Below are 23912 nucleotides of genomic sequence, written 5' to 3'. Positions count from 1 at the left end.
ATAAATATTGGAAGATTGTGAACACTCATTGTGAACACAGAAGGTTCTAGGCACTGTGTTAGGTGTCTTCATACTTTCCTCCTCTCACAGACCCTGTGAGTTGGAAACTTGCCAAAAGGCACAGATGGACCAAAGCAAAGCTGGTATTTTAATCCAGCTCTATATAAATTTCAAGTATATAGTAAGCCGTCTACTTTCTACTTTCTACTAATTTTTGTTTCAGTATACGTTTTTATGAGGGGAAAGATTTCTTTACAGATAATAAGCTGCATAGAAGCATTGTTTCCCATAAGAATTGGGAAACTTAGTCTGCCATTGTTAAATTTATCATGTGTCTGCAGCAATGTAATTCCTTGGTTGCACCAGAAATGTTTCTTACTGAAATATAAGGTATAAATTACCATGGATTTAATTGTTCCACAAGTCAAACCTTGTCCCCCTGTGAATCTGGTCATCTCTTTGGTATATTATAGTCCTTGTCTGTATATTGTGACTTAAAGAATAGTTCTAGTTCGAGTGATTTATTCCTATCAGTTAAAAATGATGGTGTTCTTAGAGAGTTGCATCCGGCTCCTGTCTGCTAATGCTATTAAAGTAAAAGGGTCTCTGCAGATTTCTACCACTGAATGTTATTTTTAGTTTTATAAATAAATCATTCCCTTCAAATTTATCCTACTGTGATTTTCCTAAGTTTGTAATTACTCTTAACATTTGCAAACCACTGCCAAACCTCATTTACCATAAAAATATTTCCAGGTCAAAATGAAAGAATGACACTGTTACTGTCATTATGGGAATTTAAAAATAGGTACGTGTATACATGTGTATATATATAGTATATAGCTTAGCATTTTAATTGGACTTGGATGATGTCTGATTCATGTAATCCCAGAACAGTTTTGCTTGCTCATTAAATTGCTACACCCTTGATTTTAAATAAGATTTTCTTTAATTGGGTTTGTGGTTCTTCATGCTCAGTAATTCACTTGTCTATTTTTAGTGTTCTTCTGTTGCCTATTTTAACATTCCTAGTATATTCTACTTGTAAGATTCTTATTAGTAAGAGTACTCCTGAGAATTTTTTTCTTTACATATGTACATTGTTTTTGTTCACAAACTTCCCTGGGTGCAAGTAGGCCAAAAAGGCCCTTATAGCGTGAGCTTATGTCTGCCTGTTGGTCAGTGGGTTTGTAATTTTTTTTCGTCTTTATTAAAATTACCTAGGTATTACTTATATTATTTAATTAACCACAAAATAGAAACAGACTTTTACTGAAAGATTTCAGAGATCATCAATTTTGATCACTTTATTTTATTGACAAAAAATATGAATTATTTTTTTAAAGATTTTATGTATTTACTTGACCTAGAACACATAAGCAGGGGGAGTGGCGGAGGGAGCGGGAGAAGCAGGCTCCCCACTGAGCAGGGAGCCTGATCCATGCGGGGCTCGATCCCAGGACCCTGGGATCATGACTTGAGCCAAAGGCAGACGCTTAACTGACTGAGCCACCCAGGTGCCCCTAATCATTTTACTTTATCAACGAAAACCACGAAGCCCCAACAGTTTGCCTTGCTGAAGACTCCATAGCAAGGGAGAAGTGCAGTTGGAAGGGAAACTCTCTTGGGTGGTATCTGGGACAGGTTTAGGGACCATTTCCTCTGGGTTGGAATTCTCTACCCTGGCACTATTGGCATTCTGGGCCGGATAACTTATGTGCGTCACAGGTTTTGTGAACACTGGTTAACTTCTGTCCCTTCTTATTCCCAGGGCACGGCCCTTCAGGTTCCTTACCAGATAAGTAAGTGGATGCAGAGGAGCAGATTTGCCCATGGTTACTCTGAAATTGCCAAAATAGCCGACTGGCTTCGTAGCCTTTGAACAGTTGCTTTCTGGTTGGTTTGAAAGCCTCTTCCCTTGACAGTGCGCAGCTCAGGTGTCGTCAGAGGCCTCAGGAGGAAGTTGCCTGCAGAATGTTCTCGGCACTCTGGTTCCTTTTTATCTGGGTCCTTGGTCTTACATGTCTTGGCAGCTTAGGTAGCCTTGACCTCCTATTTTTTCACCCCAGCTAGTAAGATTGCAGTAAGCCCCGGGCCGCTGCTTTCTGTCTGGTCACTATGATTTGAGATCCCATTTCACAGATTCCCTGGGGGAGGGGAGGGAGTTGGGGAGGCAGCAAATGTAGGGCTCCCCTAAGTGTATTTTCCTTTTTTCTGGGCTCTTGGCCCCTCATGTCCTTGTTGCCTCGATTATTCTCATCTTAAATGGCTATTTGTTTTTTTAATCTTCTGTTAATTGTGAGGGTTATTCTGTTACAGTCTGCTCCATCATAGGTAAAAAAAGAAATTAGCCTATTTAGTTTTCCTTATGCATTTCTGTTCCTAGAATCTGCAGCTATTGTCTTGCCCTCAAGGCTCATCTTAAATGCTTCCTCTTTTCTGAGGCATTTCCCTATGCTCCCTTCTAGATGTGAACTCTTCCTTACATGTTCTCAGACTTTTTGTCTGTACTTGTATTAAGGTATTTGCCATATTTCACCATGAATCTTATGTTTGCGTATCCCCGTCATTAGATTTGGAGTGACCGAAGACAGAGTAACTCCTTCTACACCCTGGATTCCTTTGTACCATCTAGTACGAAGGACAGGACCTTCTACAAAGCCCGTGCTCAGGATGTTGTGTAGAACTGAAGTGCCTGTAGAGGGCTAGCTAGCATGGGAGTAGACGTCTTCAAGTTTAGAACTAGAATTTTTACCATAAAATGTTCTTTCTTTTCTTGTTTTTTTTAAAGATTTTATTTATTTATTTGACAGAACGAGAGAGCACAAGCAGGGGGAGTGGCAGGCAGAGGGAGAGGGAGAAGTAGACTCCTCACTGAGCAAAGAGGTGACATGGGACTTGATCCCAGGACCCTGAGGTCATGACCTGAACCGATGGCAGATATTAACCAACTGAGCCACCCAGGTGCCCCCAAAATGTTCTTGGTATATGATAGGAACAAAGAGGCATGGTCATGGTAATATATTATTTATAATAAAATTGGGCTGCGGTAAAGAGCAAAGCAGACCTAAATTAATTCCCTTATCGCTGCCACTCGCTGACCACTTCGTATTTCTCATTTTTTCCTCTCATTGTGCTCTAAGCTTTTACATAGATTATCTCACTTAACCCTCTCAGAAACCCTCTAGGGTTAGATTACTTCGCCCATAGATGAGGTTATTAGGTTTAAGCAACATGCCCCAAATCATACTTAGTTTTACCAGCAGCACTGGGACTTGAGCCCCAGTGAAACTCCAGAGCCTGAGCTGTGGGCACGTATTATGGGATGGATTCCCTGTCTTCAGCCTGCAGTGAACTATAAAAAAGAAGATAAATGAAAGTGCCTTCTATTGACATGCAAATATGTTTACTTAGGTTGCTATGTCAATGTAAGGAATCTTGGGCAAATCCCGGTAACAGGTTGAACCTCCTTGTGTTCGACTTTAAAATAGCAATCAGTATGGTACTTACTAGCAAATTTTGTTGAATATCTTATGTACACTGAAAAAAAAACAATATCACAATTTTGACGTATTGATTATAAGCATCTTGATTTCAGAGATGTTAAAATGTAAAAAAAAAAAATCTTCATAGAATTGAGCTACCATGTCATCAGTTTGTTGGGAGAATTTTATGAGCATGAGCATGAAAAGCACTTAGTGTAGGACCTTTTAAATGATTAAATACAGGACCATAAAATATTGATAATGCACCAGTATGTAATCTAAGAACCCCTGTGATGCTGAAGAGACATGGAATTTATTTAAAAAGAACCAGTATTAAACTAGAAGAATATTCTCAAGCCAGTAATTAAAAGCCTGCTGGTACCAACTAGAACATGTAAGGATTAACCCGGCTGGAAGAACCCTGCAGAAGACTGGTGTGCCTCAGTCCTTGTGATGAGAAGTGCTCCCCAGGTCTGAAGCCAGCACAGGCCAAGAGTACCACAGAGATGCGAGCTGGGCTGGAGAGCCTGTTTCAGACCGTTCCTCCCTGGGGGGTGTGCTCAAGAGGGAACTGGAGGAGCTCCGTGGTGAGGGGAGGGAAGACGGATACCCGGTAATACAATGTGAACCATCCGTGCTGCCTGTAATGGAAGATGTAATTGATGTATTGGGATGTGTCAGAAGACCACCGGAAGAGCTGAGAGAACAAAAGTGGTGACCCCTCCCTCTTGGCCTCGGCCCAGTGTAATGGCATTTTCATCATTCAACAAAAGAACAAAGACATCCTATTTGGATGAATTAAGAGCTAGTAAAAATGGTTTGATCTTTTCTAGTTTTCTCAGAAATTCCAGAAATTCTATTCATGTAGTAAGGAGGGTAATACACGATACAGACAAGATCCCTTTCCAGAGAGTCTGTATAGCATGGGAAGCTTGTCAGGAGATGATGTAATAGGCCTCATGAACATTTGCACGTGTTGTCATCACTTCAGCACTACCACGTTCAAAAGAAAATGAACATTTTCAAGGATTTACTGGGGGTCAGGCGTTGTGCTGGCCTGTCACATCATGATTGAGGTAGGCTGCATGCATGGCTTACTGTTAGAGCCAGGCGAGACCGTCTGCATAGACACAGATCCCCGTTCTGCCTCATAATAGCTTTGCGACCTGGTACGCGTTAACCAACGTTCCTGGTTCAGTTTCTTGTATGTAAAATGCGAATAATAGGACTCAATGTTTCATTGAGTTTTTGTAAGAATTAAATGGGTTAATTTATATAAAGCATTTATACATACAATCACTGTAATAGCATTTGGTAGTAAGAAAGCAAAGTAATATGAGCTACTAGGATTCACATCTATGTTTTATAATATAGTGCTTCTACATGCCAAAACTTAATATCATAAGATCACATTAAATTGTCACCTTTGATTTTTAGCAAAACCGAATGCTAACATATTCATTGTGTTGGTGTTCATCCCCAATTTGGGCATTGGCTGTGGAATCTCTTAACCTTTGATATATTTCAGGTGAACAAACATTAAATGATTCTCTTCGATCATACTTAAAATATTTGTATTTAACATAATACTTCTATTTGATTTGATTGATTCTTATAATAGTACTTCATAGATGGAAGAGATACTATTAGCTTATAAGTGAAGGAATTGAAGGTCACAGGGTTTGAGTTCTAGCGAAGCCAGGACTCAAATTCACGTCTTAATTCAAAAGCATTTTTCACTGTGTTGACATATTTACTTAGCAGTTGTTAATTGGACACCTATTATATGTGGGTGTATTTAATCCTAGCTTTGCAAAGAGCGTTATACCACTTTTTTGCTGAAGCAGGTGACCGTCTAACTGACAAGAAGGGTGGAGAGGATGTGTGATACTGTTAGTGTGAACAGAGTATTAGAGGAACACCCAGGAATGATTAAGTGGCCTAGAGATTTGAGGGAGGTTTTATAGAGAAGGTGACATTTTAAAATAAGCAGAACTGTGAGCAAAGTAAAGATGGGAGCACTTTTAGCAAAGGAAACCATGCATTTGACTGTTGAGAGAAGGTGAATGGACCAGAGTGACAAGGAGATGGCTTTATGGTGAGAGGAGACTAAAAACTAGTTTGAGATGGGAAGGATGCTGAGGAAATTGGACTTTTTTTTTCACAGGTGATGGGTGACGGGAAATCATTAAAGGTTTTTAAGCAGACGTTGTCAGAGCTCTGCTTTAGAAAATAATTGTGCTAGGTCTACTGAAGAGTGTGCATAGGAGACATTGGTTATAACGGATGTTAATTATATGGCTGATAACAGTGGTCTAGAGATTTTAGAAATTTCTAGAAATTGGTGTCTGAATATGAGAGTGGACTAAAAAATGACATTGTGGACTGGGTGAATGATGAATGACATGAAAAAGGCAATACAAGAAAAAGGTTTAGAAAGAAAATGTAGATTTTTGGTATTGGGCGTGTTGCATTGGAGACTGTTGATGCTGTACACTGATGTTGGTATCACTAATACATTCCCGACATTGAAATAATGAGGATGGATGGGACCAACACTGGAGGAGATGTAAGGGGAGGATAAAGCCTGGGGGGGGGGGGGACAGGGGACAGCATTTTGGGGATGGGTAGTGGAAAGGAACTTTTTAGTTAGAAGGAAGCCAAAATGACTAAAATTATGGGAACCTAGGAATGAGTGAATTTCAGCAAAGCTGTATAGAACAATGTCAGATGCGGAGAGATCAAGGGGCTGAGGCTATTGAATTTGATTTGTAATGGTATACTTGGACTAGATGATATCAAAAATCCTATCCAGCTAATATGCTGGCCCTTAATTTGGGAGTTTTTTTTTCCCCCATACAGATTTGCCCAAGGACAAATAATATTAGGTAAATAGGCCAATCTGGAGAAATGCTTTAATTTACAAAATCATTGCCAGAGGCCTATTCCTGTTTGTGGGTGTGAATTTGGTCTTGCAGTGCTAGTCCTGGCATTCAGATCTCCAGGAAGAAATGTGTTAGTGGTTGGGATGTATGGAATATATAGAATTCAGAAGACTCTCAAATGTAACCTTGCAAACAATAGGCTTACAGGTTTGGGACTATAAAAATGAGGGTAAAATACCATGATTATATTAATATTTGGATGCCAAATCATGATGGGAATAAATAAGATCTGGAATTGCAATGCAATGAAAAGGTGGGGGGGGGGCGGTGAGAGAGTGTTCTCACCATGATGGTGCTCGAAGTGCTTGAGTTTCTATTTGGGCCCTACAGAATGATTTCAACTTAGACATCCTTTCCAAACTTACAAAGATATAAACATTCAAAAATAATTCATTACTGGAATGATCATTTTTTAGGCCATTGCAAACACTGGCATTTTAGCAAGCATTGCTCCCCCCGCCCCCTTATGAAAATAGGTTGACAATTTGGGCTCCTTACGTCTGCAGCCAGTTTGAATTTAGGGTACTGAGTGGAATCATCAAAGTATTATTGATATTATCCGGAGTATCATTTGTTCCCTCCTCAGAGGAGGGAAGCGACGTGTTGCTCAAGCTCGAATACATCATTCTTAAGGTATAAAGAGATCTAAGGTGTTCTAGTTACTGGAAACTTGCAGTCTTCTAAAGATTAACTCTTTTCTCCTTTAAAGAATGGAAACACGTCATAGCTCTTCTGCTGAGTTGCTCCTTAGCTCTGACTGCCCTTGGCTTTATTAGAGATGATTCAAAACATATAGAAGACCAAGGTTTCTGCACTGAGAATTTTGTCCAGGGATGATGAAAAACAGTTGGAAAGATGGTTCTTGCGGTTATGCTTAGAACCCACATAATAAAGATGAGCAGATAGTTTTTTTGATCTTTACTAGTGACCTCTGACCTGAATTGCAGGAGTCTGTTCTCTTGTGCTCCAAGCAGTAGGTGCTGAACACTCCAGAACACTACCAGGTTCAGGGTTGAACCAATTAGGTGATGTGCTTAAGCCAAGAAAACTTGACCTTTCCTCCTTTGCCTGCATACCTCTTCACCATTTGCTTCTCTTCACCATTCCTGATCAGAGCACAGTCTCCATTATTTCATTTTGGAGTGTAAACTCGTTAAATTATTATGGGTTTATTCAGATGTGGAGTAAAACACTACCTACTTCCCCCTGCAGTCCTACTGCCTTGTCATGTAATAAAAGCTAAATGGATGTCCCCAGGCCTTTTGGTTTGGAATTCTGTGTAAATGAAATCATCCTGATACCTAAGGGAACAGAACTTGACATCTAAAACTTCCACACTACTGTTTCTGAGATTTTTCTATAAATAGGTCAATTTAATTATATTTCCACGTGTCTCATTAACCTTTTATACTAATTTTTTTCTAACTGCAATTCAAACAATAAATTTAGAAAGTTATACAACGCTCAGATGAAACAAGTGAAAAATAATGATAATTCACTGCATGTGTATGGGTTGCTATTGTTCTGCAGAACTTTTTATTACATACCCATGTATGTGTGCGAGAGGTCACAGAGGGTTTAACAGCTAAGGTCTTAGATAATATCTCAGTGATTCATCATATTTTTTTTCTCCACTCTCTAAGAACGCTTTCAGTGCCAAGTATTATGACCCTGTGTGTTCTCCGCTGTGCTGAGTAGTTTGGGAGCAGGCTGGTACCTGCTCCCACCAGGATGTTTACTAATAGAAGCTTGCACAGAAGGGCTTCTGGGTAAAGAAGAGCCATCACAGCTCAGAGTCTAGTCTTTCCTGAACAAAAGCCAGGAAGATCTCTTAACACTCTCCCTCGATTGTGCAGAGGTGTTTATAGCTTTTATCAGAGGCAGAGGGCTGTGTGCTCATGTTGGAGAAGGGTCTCCAGCGAATTTAGCTCTTGTGAACTAGCGAGTGGGGTCCGGAATCTCTAGCAATGGAGTGCGGTTGGTGGTGGCTGCACAGTGCGGGAGAAAGGCTCTGTACTTTAACCTCCAGATCGCAGAGGACAGGGGATGGAGTACACAGTTAGGATCTTCATTTTGAAAGTGGCTGAGCATGGCAGCGAATGAGTATTTGACCAAGACTCTGGAGAAAAGCCTGTGGACCGGGAGCCACGGCCCCTCTGGTCTCTCCAGGCTGCCCTTTAGTCGTAGCGAGTGAGAAGGGACTGCAGTGATGCCAGAACCCCACCCTACCTCTCTAGTTATTTTTACTTCGATTATTCAGTTATTTTGTAAGACAACTGCGTGGTGAATGGTGTACAGTTCATTCTGTGGTGTAAGATACATTTTCTCAACCGTGGCTTTACAAATGGGGAAGTTAAAGGGCCCTTCCTCCTGGATTAGCAGCTGATGTCTAAGCCATGGCAGGCTGGCCTGCGGTCAGCCCAGCCGGGAAAGCAGGACCACCACGGAGTGGCTTCTGGAGAGGGTGATTCCTGTTTGTGACCACCACCGCTCACGTAGGATTTCCCCCCTGCGGGGAAATGTGATGTGATCTACTTCTCTTTTGATACGGAGACTGTCAACCTCCCACAGCTCTCTGCTGTTGTCAGGGCAGGTAAGAGGTGCTAAATGGCCAGGTATTCATGCTGAAAGGCGTTCCTGAGCTTTAGGAGGAAGGAAAGGATCAGGGAACAGCTATCGGATGTCTGGCTTTTTGCTCTTCCTTCTTGTTTCTTACATTCTGTGTCTTTTGGCCACTGTAATTGTTTTTAGAAGGGTGAACTAAGCTGTAAAATCCCTCATAGATCTTTAACAGGATTGATATAGTGTCGACAGAGAAATGGCTTAACGAAAAGACGTTTTGTAGATACGCTTGAAAGCTTACCCCAGATCTGTTTCCCCAGTGTGCATCCTCGTGCGGTACCCTCCATCAGATGACTCCCAGATCGGCTATCGGTGAGGCTGGTAAATGTCAGAAAGGGAAAAGGTGCGGTGAAATCCTGTCCCTGTGTGGCCTTTGCATTGTACCCCGTCAGTTTGCGATATGAGGGTCCGAACATCCCTGATGCCATGTAGTACGTATGTGGTATTTGGGTTTATCACTTTGGACTTGATGGAAGAAAAGATATCACTCCTTTCCATTAGTGAAAAGATTCTAGAATCTGTTCCAGAATTCTCTCCAAGTAGAGATGAAAACCTCTCACCCTGTTCTTGCAAGAGAGAATTATATATTTCTTTCTGGAGATAACTGCCTTCCTTAGGAAAGATTTTGAAAGAACTTGAAGACGTATGTAAATATATAAAGACTGGAACATAATTAGCATACTATAAAGTTATGTAAATGGTATTTGGGTAAAGAAGTAAAATCCAGATATCAGTTGGGGACCCTCTGTTCCTTGAGGTCTACTTAGTATTGATATGAATCTTCATTCTATGTCCTATAAAAGTTGAAATTCTTCCCTGAGATTTTTTGAGCTTTCCAGGGAGCTTATGTTTTCATGGTTATCATGAGATTTTTGCTCATGTCTGTCTCACATCACATTGATCCAAACCTCCTCAGCTTTCAGTCTCTCTGTCTCTCTCTCTCTCCACACCCCTCTAAGACAAAGACCCCCACTGAAACATAGAACACATGCACACAAAATCTCCATGTTTTAGTGCACCAGATTTTGCTGAAAATCTGAGGGATCACATCACATACAGTATAGTTCAATATTGCATTTTAGATCTTGAAAGTTGTTGTTTTTAACTTTGTGGATAACTGACACATCCTGTTCTTTGTCGTCATGTCAAGTCGCTTCCTGGTGTAACCCTGTGTTCAAACTGGCATCTCTGGTCCCTGATTTTTCCATCCGTTCCCCTGAAATAGATATTACCTCAGACGTCAAAATGTCCTTCCTAGCCCTTCTGCGTGCTCATGTGGTTTCTCATTAGACTTCTCTTGGGTGTAAGACGCAAGGATGGGGTAGGGTTCCCATGGTAGGTGTGCAAGATTTTGATGACAACTCAACAGAAGTTTCTCCTTTCCTGGTTCCTCCCTCCTCGCTCTCCTTTCTTCAACAGCTGCCAACTCCAGAACCGTCCATTTCTCTCCCAGGTTGTTGTGGGCCAGTTTCAGCCTCCTCCCTGAAGCTTTGGAAGTCGTGGATGCTCTCTGCTTGAGCTGTTTCATCTCCGGCCCCAGTCAAAGAGGTTTCCTGTGTTTAGAGTAATTCTGCCCTTTTATACCAGCATTGTGATTGTCATTCAAAATTCTCTGAACGCTATAAATAAGAAAATCTTAGGGTTAGTTTTCACTATATGAGGGGCAAAAAGTATTGAGATATGGGGACAGTAAGAAGGAGAAGAATCCCCCAAAGACTGCATTTCAGAAACAAAACTCCTGGTAGAGTTAGGTAATTACAGAACAGATTTTTTAAGGAAGTGCTGAAAGAACCCTGTCTCTGTGATTGGTAAAAACACCTGGAAAATGAATTCAATGTGCTTTTAAAGCCAGTCTGTGCTGGTGGAGGTGAGTGGGTCAGAAGTCTAATAAAACTCCTTGTGGTTTCTAACCTTGACTTTCAAGTCAACCCAGTCCTTACGAAATGAGGAAGGGAAACAGCTCAAACTGCTCTCTCTGAATGCAAGAGAGGCAAGATAGCAAAACATTGAAGAAGAGCACCTGTGGAGAAAGAGACACTTTGAATACATTATTATTATTATTATTATTTTATGATTGGGGCAGCAAGTGAGGAGAGCTGATTAGGTATGTACCACAGGCCAGGGGTGGGCGTTGGAAAGACCCTGGAGATCCCATATTCCTCCTGCTCCTATCCTAAAGACGAGCAAACCGAGCCCCAGCAAGGTAGAATTATTTCTCCAAGGTCACATCTCTGGTTAGAGGCAAAGCCAAAGTTCGGACCCATGACTCCTGACCCTGGGTCCAGGGCGGCACCCACCGTGCCCGCAGTCAGGCTGTGCTTGGACATGGCGGAGGCCGGCTGTGTTTGCGTGCTGTACTGGGGATGTCTGGCCTGCTGTGGCATCAGGAGGCCTGTGTGCTGACAAGGCCGGACGCAGAAAGCTGGAGGGCTCTAAGGAGTGGCTGTCAGAAGCTATTTCTCATCAAACTGCCTTTGAACAGGTGATCACATTATCACTGAGCGGCTGTGAAGTCACCCAAAACGAAAACCCAAAATGAATGCTGGTCTGCAAAGACCTCTTATGTCATTCTTTGAGGGGAAAATGTGACCAAAGATGGGAACTGGACGCAGGTCTCTGGTGTCTTATAATTTTTAGTGTGTGCTCATGGTAACTGGAGTTATTTCTAGCCATGTGACATTTATATGCATATGATTTTCCCCTGTCTGTGGGAAATTTTCATGAGGGAGGTGTCTGAAGAAGATTGATAAAATTTGATTAAATCTGAAATTGGCTGGCTTCTCTCACTAGTTGAATGTGTCTCTGAATTGAAAAAAAAATTAAGGAAATGAAAGTGATAGATAAGCTGAGAAAAATGTTTGTATGGCATAGATCAAAGGTTTAATATTCTTAATTTATAAAGAACTGCCACAACAAAGTAATCAGAGGGGCGCCTGGGTGGCTCATTCCATTAAGTGACCGACTCTTGATTTTGGCTCAGGTCATGATCTCAGGGCCCTGAGATCCCTGTGGCAGGCTCTGTGCTCAGCAGGGAGTCTGCTTAAGGATTCTCTCTCTCTCTCTCTCCCTCCCCAACACACCCTCTCTCTGCCCCTCCCTCTGCCTGTGCACACACACATGCACTTTCTCTCTAAAAAATAATTGGAAATAATAAACCTCTCAATAGAAAAATGTGCAAAAACAAAAAACAGGCAGTTTACAAAGGGACTATAAATGGTCAAAATGCGGGGGAAAGGCCCATCCTCATTAGTTATTGAAAATAGACACCTTGGGGAGCCTTGGGTGGCTCAGTTGGTTAAGTGTCCAACTCTCGATTTCACCTCAGGTCATGATCTCAGGGTCGTGAGATCGATCCCTGGATCGGGCTCCTTGCTCAGCATGCAATCTGGTTGGGATTCTCTCTCTCCCTCTCCATCTCTCCCCCCACTTGTGCTCTCTCTCTCTCTAAAATAAATAAAATCTTTAAAAATAAAAAGGATACCCATTAAAACATGGGTCATTTTAATATAAAATTGGCAAAGATAAAGAAAAAGCACAAAACCTAGTACTCGATAGAACTCAGGATACTGAATTCCCTTTCATGGAATTTAAGTTGGCAGCGTTAAAGCCCGACATTATTTCATGTATTATAAGAATTTTCTAAAATGTCATCACGTAAGCTATTGTACAATGTTATCTTATTTAGAATTTTGTTTTATAATTATCGTAAGATAGGGGCACCTGGGTGGCTCAGTCAGTTAAGCATCTGCCTTCGGCTCAGATCACGATTCCAGGGTCCTGGGATGGAGGCCCACATAGGGCTCCCTGCTCAGTGAGGAATCGGCTTCTCCCTTTCCCTCTGCCCCTCCCCCCTCTGCTCATGCTCTCTTGCTTTCTCTCTCCAATAAATCTTTTAAAAAATAATTATTTTGAAATATGCTTTTACTTAGATATAGATTTGAACCATAAGTCACTCCTTTGCATACTTAAGGAGAAAATACAAACAAAATGCTTTAGCTGGTTATTTTCTAGAATTTGTTCACAGTGAGTGCAACACTTCTGAATCTCTCTTCAGCTTAGAGCATCAACATCCATGTCTTTCACCCTGTGTTATCTGTGCCATCAAGAGCTTTGAGCATGTGGCATTTCATAAAAGAAGGCTCTGCTTGGATTTTTTCTTTCCAAGCCACCAACACTCAGTCTGTAAGATTCAGCGCCTCCACTTTCTTAAAGAAGGTTTCAGAGTGTTTTCAGATGATAGTCCAACTGCTAGCTCTTCCTGAAATGGCCTCTAAGTAGTTTTCCGGCTGAGGCATTGCAGTGTGACTTGGGCAGTGTTAGCCTCGTCCCGACAGCCACCTGACTGACAGCAGTGGTGGTGACAGGCCGGAAACTATAAGGAGCATTCTGATTTCAAACATGTCACAAGGCGAAAACCGTGGATCTGTGAAATGTGGAATTTGCTATTGTAGAAACACACACTGTTGCAGGCTTCCCGTTTGACAATGGGCACCCTAAACAATCCTTTGTGGTGTGTATAGTTTTAACCTGGAAAATAAACCACTAGGAATTTACTCTTACATCGTTCCTGTGAATGGACAGTTTGTATAAAGACGTTCATTGTTTAAAAAGTAAAAATTTTGTTGTAGCCCAGATGTTCATAGACGGGGAGTTGGTTAAGCCAAGTAAGATCAGTTCTCTCAGCATGCCGCCATGATGCCCAGCCGCCATTCCAGAAGGTGATGCACTTCAGTGAGAACTGCATTTGCGGACATGAAAAGATGTGTATGGTGTTATTGGAGTGAAAATCAAGTTCTAAGACAAAGTATATGTTAAATTACTGGTAACTTTTACTTTGTTTTGAAATTTTTTTCCTTTGTTTCTGAATTTTTTATATTCTGTTAATCATTAGAATGAAAGAACAATGCTATTTTCTTTTGAATGTGTCCAAGCCATCAGTAGAAAGTGTTTCAGGTTGATTGACCTCACATTTAGGGTGGGTTCCCACAGCTGATGCAGTATATGTTACGCTGAATAAAAGGACAGATCAAAGAGCACCTCGAAACACAGGAAAGGGCCATGTGGAGCAGGTCAAGGAATAGAATGTTAAATGTTTATTTGCTTAAGGATTTTGAATACCTAATATATCTGGAGCACTGTGATAGGTGGTGTGAGTTGAAGATTATTTCACATTTTAACACAATGCCTAGAGTTAAGGAAAGTGAAGGAGATGCATAAACAAAAACTGTATGGCAGCTCCAAGGAGGGAAAAACTTGTTCGAGTTCAGTGGAGAGTTTCTGCAGGAAGTGGCATTTGAGTTAGAACAAGATTAGGAAAGCGTTGAGAATGTGTTGAACTGCATGAATAGTAAAGAGAAACCTGCTTCAAGTCATACACTTTTAAAAAGTGTTCTTCTGGGGCGCCTGGGTGGCACAGCGGTTAAGCGTCTGCCTTCGGCTCAGGGCGTGATCCCGGCGTTATGGGATCGAGCCTCACATCAGGCTCCTCCGCTATGAGCCTGCTTCTTCCTCTCCCACTCCCCCTGCTTGTGTTCCCTCTCTCGCTGGCTGTCTCTATCTCTGTCGAATAAATAAATAAATAAATCTTAAAAAAAAAAAAAAAAAGAAACAAAACCCTAGCCTCATGCCCCTCATGCCCTCTTCTCTCCAGGCACTAATCTTCTCAAGGGTAACCACTTCAAACTCCATACATTCGTTTTGCCTGTTTTTGAACTTTATATAAACAGACTCATACAGAATGTACCCCTTTCTGTCTAGCATCTTTCACTCAACATGGTGTTTGGGACTTTAACTCACATTGTTGCTGGTATATGTAATTCCAAACTATGCTGTAGACTTAACCCCCTAAAGGCATAAAAGTGTATCAATCATATTTGTAATTTCAATATCTACTATTAGGTTGGCTCAGAGTTGGCACAGAAGAAAGGTTTGTGAACTGTATGGTTGGACGACTAAAATTAATTTTCTGAGCTGTAAAGCAAAAGCAAATGCACCCGACAACCCATTATCAGTACGTGGAGTGTTTCTGGCACTGAACTAGGCTCTGGCACTACGGAACTGTGCACAACCAGCCCTTGTTCTATTTGGGGAGAAGTAAGAGTCCCAAGCAACACAGTTCTACAGATTAGGGTCTGCTTTGGCAGACGATGCTTTTATATTCGGGCTGCTGTTCTCTGATAAAGCCACACGAAGAGAGTCTAATTGCATCACATTTTCCAGTTGCTGAGGACATGGCTGCATTTAAATGAAGCCCAAAAGATTTCTAGACCCAGGAAGAGCATTTGAATGCTTTAAGCCCCCACATAAAGTTCTTCTCATTCTGGTTATTGTTCATCAAACAAAGGAATTTTGAAGTCACTTAGGGATAAAAGAAATATAACACTGATGATTCTTAAAGGTTCTTGGTATTTCAGCCAAGCGTTCAGAGTGCTTTCTCCACTCGGCTAATCAGGACTTCAAGATCTCTTGTCTGTGTAAAGGAGTAAGCAGTCTTGTAAATCACCACGCTACCTTGTCTGGAATAAAAATAAAAGGATTATTCGATCCCAGTAAACCTAAATGCCACTTTTCCTGAAGCAAACAAATACGGCAACAAAGACTTTAAAGTATCATTAAATAGGGTATCTTTGTTTTTAAACTAATTACATGGCTTTTTGCAGCTTAGAAAAATGAAAGCTGTACAACCCTCATGTTCCTCCTTCGAGGTATTTTTACTGTGTAGCAGAAAAGAACCTTCCTAAAATGAGTAGTATTCATTGTTTCAGAAGCCAAAAATTATCTTGTTTTTTTTCCTTGAAAACAGTAAAGTATGAAGACACGCTACTCCTTGTGTTACCAAAACACCAGAAACAAATCCAGAAACGCACATTTGAGCAAGAAGTAAACGTGGCTGTGTTAACTCTCTCCTCCCCCCATCACAGGCAACTACTGTTAACTGTTACATGCATATCTGCACAGAACTTTTGATTAAAAAATAGATCATGCATGCATAAGAATGTATGTAACTTATACGTAAAGTTAAAGAATGATGACTACAAATAAAGCAAATCCCAGCACTCAGTCTACTAACTAGATTCTTCATAATCTGCACTTGAGAAGACCCTGGGCGCCCCTCCAGGATTGCATGCCTCTCTCCTGACCAGAGGCAGCCACTAACCTGAAGTTCTTAAATCATTCCTTTGCTTTAATTCTTACACATGTAGCCCTAAAAATACAGATTTTTGTTTTACTTGTCTTAGACACTGTATAAAAATGTGTGCATGTGTATATCAACACAAAATTTATATACAAATCTTACATGACTGTCAAGTTAATTGTATATAAATGGAATCCTTTTGAATCAGATTTTCCCCTTAGAATTATGTTTTAGAGAATCATCCATTTTAAAGTATGTAGGATATTGCATTGCATGAGTATGCTACACTTTATCCATTTTATCAATTCTTTTGTTGATGGACATTTGGGTGGTTTCTGTCTTTCTTTTTCTTAAGGCTTTTGTTCCATATGAGAGAAGGGTCTGCGTGAGGAGTGGATTCTGTGCTTTTTAGGGAGAAGCACCTGATCCCTTCCTCCGTGCCTGCTCCGAGGAGGGGCTTCTTGGCCTCCTTCCTGGAGAGAACTCACTGGAGGAGGCTTATGGACAAGAACTTACTACTGACTGCAAACCCCTTTGAGTTTGGAGTCCCTAGCTTTTCCAGACCGACATGTCAGCCCACACTTGGCCTCCAACAATTCCTTAAAATGATAGCTGAGGTCATCTTCGCCTCCCATGGTGGGTGCCCCTGCCAGGTGAACCCGTGCCCAACCACCTGCTCTCCTGATGGGGGTTGGGGGCTGCCCCTCATTGGAACCCATTCTCCCCCGGGTGCCCAGCTCTCCGATACGGTCAAGAAAAGTTAAAGTTCTGCGGTTTCTTCTGTTGTTCTTTTCCTCACTGTTAAGAGGGAGTAGCACCCTTTCCAGCTTTCCAAGTCTTACGCAGAAGCCCATTTTCTAGTGTTTTAGTTCATAGACTTTTACAGTATGTTATGTATATAGTGAAAAACCTATCCAGTGTTTACCTGGATTTTCACGGGTGTTTACCAATGTTTGACTCATTTCTTCTTGCGTCTCCAACATTTTGGAGTCATTTTGCATCTTCCTAAAGTACCCTTTTCAAATTTTTTACTGAGAGCCTGTGGGTAATGTCTTTGTTTCCTTTCCACAGATAATTTTGTTGTCTCTTCCAGGGGCTGGCAAACTGCAGCCTCATGAGCCAAACCTGGTGGGAGGCCTGCCTTTGTTCAGCCGCATGCCAAGCGTGGCTTTTGCATTTTTACAGTGTCGATTAAAAAGAAGAATATGGGACAAAGACACGGGGCTGCAAAACTTAGAATATTGACTCTTTGGCCCTTTACAGCAGTTTGCCAACCTCTGGTCCTATTCTGTCTTAACAGGGACTTTCTCCCAGCATTTTAAAGATAATATTCCATCGCCTTTTGTCTTCTAGTGTTGCTATTGGGGAATTGGCTAATAGTTACCAGGCACTATTTTATAATGTCCTATCTTTCCTCTCTGGCTGCTCTCAGTATCTTCGCTGTGTGTTGGGTGTTCTTCAGTTTCACTGTGAAATGTATGGGCACGACTCTCATTATCTAGGAAAGCCTGAGTTATCCTAAAACACTGCCTCTCTACACATCTACGTGTTTCTGACACTCCGAATAAATGCATGTTGAATGTTTTTGTTTTATCTTGCATGTCTCTGAACCTCCTTTTACATTTTCTCTTCTCTGCATTCTCTGTGGTCTTTCAGCCTCGTCTCCTAGCTCACTGATGGTCTGTCTGTCCCTCTGTGTCTGTAATCATCTGCCGAACCTGAGCGTGGACTTGCCGTTATACTTTTCATTTCGGCAAGTATGCTTTCTGTTCTCATTCAAATCTGCTCAGTTTTTATAGTCTCTTGACCTTTCATATTTTCAATCTCTTCTGTTCCCTTAAAAATAATAAACATTTATGCTCTGTTAACACCTGCAGGCTTTGCATGCCTGCTTCTGTACTTTTTCTGTTGCACTCATCGGGGCTTATATTTTCATTTGTATATTGAATTTGATTACAAATTTAAGTTCCTTGGAGCTTTGTCCATGAGCATTTTTCCGAGGCATGTGTTTATAGAGTTGTTCTGAGAGACTGTGGATTTGCTTCCGCTGAGAGCCTCAATGCACTAACCCAAGGCCACTTTAAAACAATTTGGAGGGTGAGGTGGTGTTACAGGTCACTCAGGAGAGTGAATTCAGGTCCTGCCTGTGTAGAGTGTGTTTAGAGGGGAGAATTATCCAAGGGAAATATATTTTAATATTTTATTCATTTATTTTTAGAGAGCGCACACTCATGGTGGGGGTGCAGAGGAAGAGGGAGGGGGAGAGAAGCAGACTCCACACTTAGTGCAGAGCCCGACAAGGAGCTCAGTCTCAGGACCCTGAGCTCATGACCTGAACCAAAATCAAGAGTCAGATGCTTAACCGACTGAGCTACCCAGGCGTCTTGGGAAGTATTTTTTCTTTATCACACTGGCATCCAAGGCCCAAACAGAAGACCATCCTATGGGGAAGGTTGTTTGTTTCTAGTTCATCCATTTCAGGGCTGCCCTTCAGGGATTCTAGCTTTACTTGAGTCTTCCTTTTCATTCTCTCATGCTACTGAGCCCCGGGATTTGTCGTCTTTGTCCCACAGGAGTGGTTTATAAAGTCCAGCTCCAGACCCCCAGGAGCAGTAGATGGCCTGCAGCACAGTGGACCTTTAGTGTTGGTTTACCTGTGTGGAATCATGCCTTTTTATTTCTGGCCTTTTTCTCCAACTCATTTCTTTTATAAGAGATATTTTAAATCTGTTATCCCGTATGTTGAGGTGTTTTGTCCTAGAATGAGTTTCTTTCCCCTGTGGTACAGGAAGGGATAAACCAGCCCTTTTTCTACTTACCTGTCTACAATATGTGTACTTACATTCTTCTCAAAAGGGAAAAAAATGCCATGTGACCTTTTAAAGATACAATATGACGCAGCGGGAAGAAGATAGAATTTGGAATTGGAGGACCCTGCATTGTCACTTACTTTATACCATCCAGGGCCTAATTTTCTGGTCTGAAAAATGGAAATATAATCTCTGCCTGACCTGCCTTATGATGTATTATAAGAAAAAGAATAAGATAATGTCTCTTTGCCTAGAGTCATAAATCATTGAGTACTCCAGAAGTGTATGGCATTCTTTTTAATAATGCTAAGAATAAACATTTCAGGTACCTGATATCGAGGGCTCTGAAGAAAAAAATAATGAGGACCAATTACCTTAAGAGGTCACATTTGTTTCCCTTTTTTTGATGCCAACCAAAAAAAAAAAAAAAAGATCTGCGAGGTTTTACCATCACGCTAGCCTTGACTTAAGTCCGTCTCCCTACTGAGATGGCCTTTGGGAGTCTTGGCCGTGAATACTGTAGTGTGTGTATACATCTGTGTGTTGACACAATCAGACTGTTTGGCGGTGATTCCTTTTGGGCATATCTGAATTGCTGGCCTGTCCTTGTCCCTTTGTGTGCTGGTAGCAAGTTCCATGTGAATTAGCGGTCTGTCTTAAAGGACACCTGAGGAACTGAATGTATTTGCTTCTGTGCAAAAGCATCACAGAAGTGTCAGACTTGGAGGTCCTGAAGGTCACCTCGTTTATCTGATTCCTACACTCACCCTAGTTCAGTACTTGAACTACCCCCTGCTTTATCTACCCAGTGGTGAATTTAGGTTTAATTAATTTCCTCCAGGGAAAGGAAGCCTACCCTATTGTGTTTGGAAACAGCAAATTCTACTTTTGTTTCTTTTCCCAGATCCCAAATACCTTTCCATTTCCATTCATTCCATTTCTTTCCACTCCTGTCCTGGGACCTCATCAATAAGGTTGGCTAAGCCACCCCCACATATCCACACAGTTCAAGACAAATATAATGTTGCCATTTGATCTTTTTCTAATCTGAGGGGGAAATTGCAAGTTTCTGCAGTTCTCTAAAAAACCTATTTTCAAGTTTTCTCGCTTTCCGTTTAGCTTAAAATGCATCACACGTGGCTTTAGCTCTTTGAACACATTAGTGCTTTTAATCCTCATGTCAGTCCTAATGTGCGGTGGGTCTTGCGATTATCCCCCATTTTACAGATAGGGAAGCTGGACCTGCAGGGGCCAAGGAGGTTGCCCCAGGCCACGTGTCTGGGAAGGCCTGGAGCTGGGATTCTGACCCTGGTCTCTCTGATTCTAGAAGCCAGACCTCTAATACCCTCACCGATTTGCCACTATTTCTTCTCGCTGTTTCTCCTTAACGTTAGTGGCCAGGAAAACACACGGTTCCAGGGGTAGACTCCCCTCAGTTGGGTGGAGTGGGACTGACCTCTGTCATCCGAGATGTTGCCAGAAAACAAGCAGCCAGCACACCTCCCAGGAGGGTATGACCTTGGGGGGCATGTGTACTTTTATTTAAAAATTGTAAATTAATAACCAGTGTTGGAAAATGGAGATGTCAGCAATCCACATTTCTAACTTCTCTGGGGAAAAATTCGAAATCTGGTAACCCCAGGTCCTTCTAAAAAGCAACCACCGCTGGGAGCTGAGCAGTGGCTCTGTCTAAAGCAGGCCTGTGTTTGCCAGTTCACTTGTCTTCCTGCCGCACTTCCTTCACTTGCAGACCCTGTCGTCACCTGAGGGCATGAACTCAGCACCAAAGTATTAGGTTTTTATGCATGTACCTTAAGGACATACTGCCTCTTTGGGCTGATATGGATCCACTATTGTCTTGTACCAGGTCATGAGCCTCTAAATTGCTTTCTAAGGATGCCGCTAAGACATGCTTCCCTATGCTATCTTTATACGATTGCTATCCTGCATCCATAAATGTAGAAGTAATTTTTTCCACTTATCCCATTAAATGTTATTGAATTAGATCAACCCATTTTTTTTGCTTATTATAATTTGATGCCTTTTTATATCCTGATGGAGTTATCTATGAGATTAGCTATTAGTCTTAAAGAATAGAGATAGCTGCAAATAACAGAAAATCAAAAATTACGTGGGCTTCAACCAGGCAGAAGCTTCCCCCCTCATGGAAACGAAGTGTGAATTTGTACTATCCAGGGTTATTCTAGCACCCTCGTGATCCTTCAGGAACTAAGCTTTTCTCTTAGTATTGTAGCTTTACTAGCTCCAACACACATTCTGGGACTGCCCCGGCTGCCCTTTGGGACCACTTGGAAATCACATGTTAACATTGTCACTTAGCATCAACTTTCAAAGGAAGCTAGGATATGCTGACTTTATTCACAGTGGCCATGTGCTCAGCTAAAAGATCAGTGTCTATTATAGGAAAATAACTGGGGATAACCAGCGTCTTTGTCTCCTAGCTCTTTGTCATCTATAAATTTGATTCCAGTGGCATCCATGTACCTATAAGCAATATAGATTACTGCTTAAAAACACTAAGGGCAGAGAACAGAACTCTATGATCTGATGCTATGCATAGCTTCGAGTGTATACACAAGTGTGTGTAGCCAGTAATTCGAGATCAGGGAAAAGCAAAAGAGAGTATATCTACTGCTGATAGGAGGGGGCGCTCTCCATGGTCTGCTCCTTTATCCATGATTACAGGATGCCCCTATCATGCGTTCGGGGGGAACATCTCTGCAGTAGGCCTGGTGCTGGTAAAATTAGGTCAGAGATGCAGGGAGTTATTAGAGAGTTAGATGGTCCCCCTGATCACTTCTGTTTTCTTGCCATAAACCATAAGTTGTCAGCCAGTTTTCTTTTCCTCTTAGAGCTGTTTCTTCCCACTTTCTTACTCACGTCCCTGCCTCCAGTTGGCTGAGAATCCAAGATTCCTCTTCGATGCCCTCTCAACAGCACGCACCCAGGCCCTTAAAGATGATTAAAGACTCTCACAGCCACAGTCCCTGGGTCTGTGGGTTTTGCCTCTTTTAGATGGTATGGTAGCTCTAATCCTGCTGGGACCGCTTGTCCAATTTTATGTATTCCTAGAAATAGAGCTCACCAAATCCCCTAATGGCAGAGCTCATTAACCACTTACCCCCGCACCCCCGCCTAGTACTTCAGATTTATTCATCTTGGAGGATTCTGGGATCCAAACCAGGCAGCAAGAGAATTAGCAGTTCATTTTTCTTCCTTTGCATTTGCGAGTGCCTCCAGGCTGCATAACACCTCACCAGACCTTGCCTTTCTAGAGAACAGTCTACTGAGAGGCTGTAGGAGAATTCAACTGACTGCATGATAGAGACTTTGGTAGCCATAATGTAAAATACTAGGATCTGAGATCTGACTTTCTCCCTTTTATCTCAGACAATTATGGAACATGTTGTTGGAAGAGTTTTTTTCCTGGATGGTGAAAACACTGATTCTGGACACGTAAGCATGTTTTCCTGGTGATAAAAGACTAGTAAGGATGTGAATCGTCATATTCTCTTTTTCTCCCCCTCGTTCTTCCTCTCCCTCTCTTCCTCCTCCTTCCCCTCCTCTCTGCCTGCCTGCCTGCGTGCGTGCGTTTGTGTGTGTGTGTGTGTGTGTGTGTGTGTAAAAGAAAAGCAAGGTGTTTCTGCACCTTATATTTCTGAGGTGATGATATAGCAAGTCTTGATCCCCTTAGAGCTGCCAAAATTCACAGGTAACCAATATGGAACAAAAAGACATGTAGTTGAATTTCCCATTTAATTGCTTAATTTTTTTCATTTGTTTTATGCAACCTCTCCTAAGCAAATTTCTCAATTTTATCAGTAATTATAAAGCAAGAAAGAGTAATAGTTTAAGATGTCAGGCTAACATTCTAGGGGGCCTGGGTGGCTCAGTCGTTAAGCGTCTGCCTTCGGCTCAGGGCGTGATCCCGGCGTTATGGGATCGAGCCCCACATCAGGCTCCTCCACTGGGAGCCTGCTTTTTCCTCTCCCACTCCCCCTGCTTGTGTTCCCTCTCTCGCTGGCTGTCTCTCTCTGTCAAGTAAATAAATAAAAAATCTTAAAAAAAAAAAAAAAGATGTCGGGCTAACATTCTAATATTAACGATACAAACAGTTCATTCTTTCAAGCCCAGCTTCTCTTTCAAGTCGGCTTTTAGTCGTCTTAAATTATGATCATGCTGATAACCTGATGCTTTCCTCTGATCCTCCCTTTTCCTGTCATGGAAGGAAAAGCAGAAACCAGGAGGCTGGGTTGCTCCGATGAGTTTCAGGGCGCAGTCTATATGCCAGTGGGACAGATAACTATGTGTCAGCCACTTTGGATGTTAGGTAACATGTTTGGTCCGTATAATCCACTGAGAAGTGGTTTTTGATATCCCAGGGTATCAGAGAGTAAATGGAGCCTCAGAAAGTTTAAGTCCTTTGCCCACAGTTATTAATGAGTAAGGGGCAGAGTTGATCTGCAGACCTGCTCCAATGGGCTCTGGAGCCCAGCCTCCTATCTCTGAACCGCCCCATTCCCCAGGGGAGGGGCACTGCCCACCACTGCTGGGATCCGCTGGAGGAAGTCCTGGGTGACCAGCCCAAAGAATTCAGAATTAATCTGGGGGCAGCTACTTTTTCCTGTTGATAAAAACTATCTGTGAAGCAACTGTCGTAAAAGATGTAACTGCCTAGGGGCACCTGGGTGGTTCAGTCGGTTAAGCGTCTGCCTTCAGCTCAGGTCATGATCTCAGGGTCCTGGGATCAAGTCCCACATTGGGCTCCTTGCCCAGAGGGGAGTCTGCTTCTCCCTCTTCCTCTGCCTGCTGCTCCCTCTGCTTGTGCGTGCTCTTTCTCTGACAGATACATGAAATCTTAAAAAAAAAAAAAAAAAAAAAAAAGTAACTGCCA

At 42.0% G+C, this 23912-nt stretch overlaps 1 protein-coding gene across 1 annotated transcript in view; it reads left to right on the top strand.

The window, feature by feature from the left end:
• RNF150 (ring finger protein 150) overlaps positions 1–23912 on the top strand; it is a 261431-nt gene that overhangs the window by 21579 nt on the left and 215940 nt on the right. The gene's annotated exons all lie outside the window — the stretch shown is intronic.

The sequence above is a fragment of the Ursus maritimus genome, unplaced genomic scaffold, assembly GCF_017311325.1.
Source record: "Ursus maritimus isolate PB19 unplaced genomic scaffold, ASM1731132v1 scaffold_11, whole genome shotgun sequence".
Lineage (NCBI taxonomy): Eukaryota > Metazoa > Chordata > Mammalia > Carnivora > Ursidae > Ursus > Ursus maritimus.
Note: the sequence above shows the minus strand (reverse complement) of the source record. Positions and strands in the feature narration are given on the sequence as shown.